This window comes from Raphanus sativus, unplaced genomic scaffold (genome assembly GCF_000801105.2).
Source record: "Raphanus sativus cultivar WK10039 unplaced genomic scaffold, ASM80110v3 Scaffold0675, whole genome shotgun sequence".
Classification (NCBI taxonomy): Eukaryota; Viridiplantae; Streptophyta; class Magnoliopsida; order Brassicales; family Brassicaceae; genus Raphanus; species Raphanus sativus.
This window is the reverse complement of record NW_026615992.1, coordinates 15,103-20,207: the sequence shown is the minus strand read 5'-3', so window position 1 is coordinate 20,207 and position 5,105 is coordinate 15,103. Positions and strand designations below refer to the sequence as shown.

At 38.2% G+C, this 5,105-nt stretch overlaps 1 long non-coding RNA gene across 1 annotated transcript; it reads left to right on the top strand.

The window, feature by feature from the left end:
- Positions 1-656: 656 nt before the first annotated feature.
- Positions 657-1,763, top strand: LOC108811456 (uncharacterized). The gene is made up of 2 exons (XR_008940403.1): positions 657-928; positions 1,037-1,763. It is a non-coding gene; the product is annotated as an uncharacterized LOC108811456 (long non-coding RNA).
- Positions 1,764-5,105: the final 3,342 nt, after the last annotated feature.

The following is a 5,105-nucleotide window of genomic DNA, read 5'->3' as shown; positions in this document are numbered from 1 at the left end:
TGTAAGTATTTTCCTATAATATGTTTTTTTCTTCTTCAACTCCTATAATCTGTTAATCATAAACAAACTCCAAGATTATGCCGAACGTTTTCAAATATTTGTGTTGTTCATTCATGATCAATTTCAATTTCAGTTTCATACCACCTGAGAAAATAAACTTGAATAAAGAGCATTTAACATTTTGGTTTGTTCGTTTTAGGTTACAAAAAAAAAAATGTTAGACTAAGTTTAAAACGACATCGTTTAACAAACACTCTCCTGAGGTTTAGACCAAAAAAACGATTGTCGTCGTTGCGGTCACTCTCTTCCCCGGACACAAGCTTGACATGAGAGGCTTTGCTTCTTCTTCAGCTTCTAGAGCATCAGCGGCGGCGGCAGCCACAGCAGCGAAACCATCCCAATCCCTAAATCAAAAACCCCTATCTTCCTAGTTCCTCCTCATGTATCATCGTTTTTTTCTAGTACAGTAGTATAAAACTGCTGCCTCATGGTCACGGGTCATGGGTCATGGGCCTGGACTACTGAGTTAGGCCCATTTGTTATTAATATATGTATTCTTAGTTAGCATAAGGATAATATATGTGTATTCTTGTTTCGACTTTGTGGTGGGTGGTTCAAAAAATTATTGTTAAAAAGTCTCCGCTCGAAAGTATTTTTGTAATGAACCACCGCCGGAAAACTAGGGTGCCCGTCTCCGCCTTCCTCCCTTATTATAAAAGCAATCTCTGTTTGTTTTGTCACCGCTCGTAAACCACTCGCTGTGTTTCTCTCTCTCTCTCTTCCTTATCATCAAAGTAGCTCGCCCCCGTGAAAATGTCGGAGGGATCAGAAGAAACTAAAACGAAGATTGATTCCACCGGAGAGTTATCGGATGTGGATAACGAGAACTGCAGTAGCAGCCAGGGGCGAAGCTAGGAAATTAATCTAGGTAAGAAGAAGGATTTGAACCCAGGTTGATACGGGTGCACAACCTAGCTTTACCATCTGATCCAACAGGTTCTTTAATGTTTTTGTAACAAACTTTAATTTATATCAGATTACACGGGTGCACAGGCCCCCATAGTATTGGGCCTGGCTTCGCCCCTGGTAGCAGCAGCGGAAGTGGAAGTGGCGGCGGCGGTAGCGGTGGAAGTAGTAGCGAGACAAAGAGGACTTGCGTTGATTGCGGAACGTTCAAAACTCCTCTCTGGTGCGGCGGCCCTGCCGGACCTAAGGTAAGATTGTCTTTATGCAGTCATTGTGCAATGCTTGTGGGATCAAGAGCAGGAAGAAGAGGCAAGCGGCTCCCGGGATCAAACCAGAGAAGAAGATCAGAAAAAACAACAGCAGTGATAGTGATCTAAGCCTCGATCACCATCGTAACAACTACAAGAACAAGATCAGAAAGATGATGATCACGGAATTAGAAGTGGCAGCAGTAGCAGCAGCAAAAGAATCAGTAAATTTTTGGATCTAGAATTGGAAATGCCGGTGATGAAAAGATCGGCGGTTGAGAAGAAGAGGCTGTAGAAGAAACTCGGCGAGGAAGAAAGAGCCGCCGTACTTCTCATGGTGCTCTCTTGTGGTTCCGTTTATGCGTAAAACAATGGAGATCAAAGCTTTCTTTGTTTGGTGTTCGTTATGGAATAATTAAAGTGAGGGGTTTTGAATTAATTATTTAATTAACTTAGACAATAGAGAGAGAGATATGTATGCATGTGTAATAGCCCCGGGTAATAGCTAGTGATGTCGGGGTTTTTTGGCTGGTTCCCACTAATGTTATGTGTTCTTTTGCTAATCAAGTTTTCAATTTTTGAGTTTGAGAAGAATACAGTTAGTAGTTATTAAAAGGTGTTTAAAATTTTAACAAAGGATCTTCAATGGTGGGTTATTCTAAAACAGGCTAGAGCTGATGTTATGGAATGGTCAACAGCCAATTGTAAACAACAAGCAACGGTCTCAAGGATTTCTGAACATAAACAAGATATGTAGATTGGAGAAGACCTGCGGAAGGATGGAGAAAATGTAATTTTGATGGCTCTTTTATTAATTCAGAGTTACCGGCAAAAAGAGGATGGGTACTGAGAGATTCCAATGACGCGTTTATTACTGCAAGTCATGCAAAAGGACAGAGAGTTGATTCAGCTTTGGCTGCAGAACTTCAGGCCTTTCTTATGGCTTTGCAATTCTGTTGGTCACGGAGTTTCACAAAGATAATATTTGAAGGAAATAACAAGAAGCTGGTTGATATAATTATTTCAAAGACATTGCAGTTTGGTCTTATACAATTGGGTAAGAGAAATCAGATGGTGGATGAAAAAATTCAAAGATATCGAGCTCAGATGGACATGCAGACAAGGAAATATGGTGGCTGATAGCTTTGCAAAAGCAGACTTACCAATTCATACATCTTTTATTTCGTATCATTTTGTACCTTGATTTGCTACTATGCATTTGCATAAAGACTTTGTATGTTCATCATGATACTAATAATAAGATGGAGTTATAAAAAAAATATATATATATTTTAATTATCGAGATTTGGTCTTAAATTCGTAGTTTTCACTCGCTAGCTTATGCGCCTGGGTTTGTTTTTCTGTAGCTACTAGACCCATATGGACCAGGAAAAATGGGCTTTTTCGCGGCAATCAAGAAGCGCATGGTGTTAGCTGTCGAGTCTCCATCAACCGCGCCACTTTTATTTTTTTCTGTGTTGGTCCATTGGCGTCATCTTTCGTGTGGTTTGATTTGAATTTATAAAATGATTGCGTGGCTAACCTAAAGTCGTGAACCTCGAGAACGATTCAAATATAGTTGACTCAACGGGACGTTCTTTCACGAAACCCCCTTTTATGGTTTAACCCCTGATATCACACAGCCAATTCAATTACATTCATTAACATGCTTTGTATGAAAGAAACTCTTATTCTTTTAAACTATAGATTAGTTCCTCAAGTAAGAGCAAGACGTTATAGGTGTTTGAAAATTGTTAAGCAAGAGGAGTTAATTAATACTAGATGTTTATAAAAAATCAACATAAACTAAGTAGATTTCAGTTAGAATTTTAGTAAAAGTTTGGTTATCAAAAAATAAAATAAAAATTAGTAAAAGTGTAAAAACGGATAAACGTTAGAAGTGTAAAAAGAGATAAACGAAAGAAAAAAAAAGTTTCCCAGCTGTCAATGAAAAACTTTAGTAGATTTAGGAAGACAGCTTCTTTCGAATGAAATCAGTAATTTCTGAAATTAGAAAACATGTTTCCATTTTTTGTATTTTCACGAATTCAAAAGGAAAGTGAGTATAAAATCTTCACAGGAAATCATATAATATCTTTGAGACTTTGACATTGATCAAGTAGTAGATAGTAAGAAATATTTTTCATAATAAATCCCTGCCAAAAAGTTATTTTCACAAATACTGTGAACAGATATTTTCTGAACTAAGTTTCTATATATCAATTTGAATTGACGCGGAAATAAATGTTTTCATTTGTAATAATAATAAGAATACCATCATCCTCTTTCATAATTTTTTTTTCTGTAACCTTTTGTTTACTACAACAAGAAACACGAAACTTTTGAATAATTCTAAAAAGCGATCACCAAGAAAGCAATCAAACAAACACCAAATGTGAACGCGCACATAAATTTTAATTACAGCGTCTACCAAACCTGTTCTCTTCTCTAACGCGGTCTCTTCATAATCTCTTCAAATAAGAAAAAAATCTTAATTTTAATTACATAAAAATCCAAAAAGACAAAGATCTTTCTGAGTAGAGAGAGAAAGTACGATTCTCATGGGTTCAACTCAAAAACTCATCTCATGGATCCTACTGCTGTCTCTCTTCACAACGATTCAACTAACGTCGTCTCAGCCCAAAACTCCACCACAACCACCACCGATCTCCCCCGACGCAAACAAAACTGCACCACCAGGTCCACCACCAGGTCCACCGATCTCCCCCGACGCAATCCTCTGCAACGGCATCTTCCTCTCGTACACTTACACAACCGGAGTCCAGATCAAACCGAACGACACTAAAAGCCGCCAGCCGTACCGGTTCGAGTCCCTGATCACGGTCCTAGTAGTAGTCCCTGATCACGGTCCTGAAACGACAACAACAACAAGATCAAGAAAGATGATGATCACAAAGCTTGTAGCAGCCACAGTGGTTCTTCTAGTAGCAGTAAAAGAGTGAGTAAATTTTTGGATCTAGGATTGGAAGTGCCGGTGATGAAAAGATCGGCGGTTGAGAAGAAAAGGCTGTGGAAGAAACTCAGCGAGGAAGAAAGAGCCGCCGTGCTTCTCATGGCGCTCTCTTGCGATTCCGTTTATGCTTAAAACGATGGAGATCAAAGCTTTCTTTGTTTGGTGTCGTTAGGGAATAATTAAAGAGTGAGGGGTTTTGATTAATTATTTAATTAACTTAGACAGAAGAGATGTACGACTGTGTAATAGCTAGTGACTGTGTAATTAACTAATGTTTTGTGTTCTTTTGCTAATCAAGTTTTCAATTTTTGAGTTTGAGAAGAATACGATTGGTTATTAAAAGGTGTTTTAACTTCTTTTTTTTAAAAATAATCATCGAGGTTTGGTCTTAGATTCGCAATTTTCACTCGCTAGCTTATGTGCGTGGTTAGATGTAGATTTCATAAGGCAGATAGTTTGTCGGTTTTCGAATCGTCTTTGTAATCTTTCTCATAGTTGCAATGTCATAATAAATCAGCGTTAAAAAAAATAGCTTATGTGCGTGGGCTCCTTTTCTGTAGCTACTAGGCCCATATGGACCAGGAAAATGGACTTTTTCGCGGCAATCAAGAAGCGCGTGATATTAGCTGTCCAGTCTCCGTCAACCGCGCCATTTTTATTTTTAGTGTGTCGGTCCATTGGTGTCATCTCTCGTGTCGTTTGATTTGAATTTATAAAATGATTACGTCTCTAACCTAAAGCCGTGAACCTCGAGAACGATTCAAATATAGTTGTCTCAACGGGACGTTCTTTCACGAAACCCCCTTTTTATGGTTTTACCCCTGATATTACACAGTCAATTCAATTAAAGACCATTGATTTCTGATGCACATATTACATTCATTAACATGCTTTGTATGAAGAAATTTTTTTTTGAG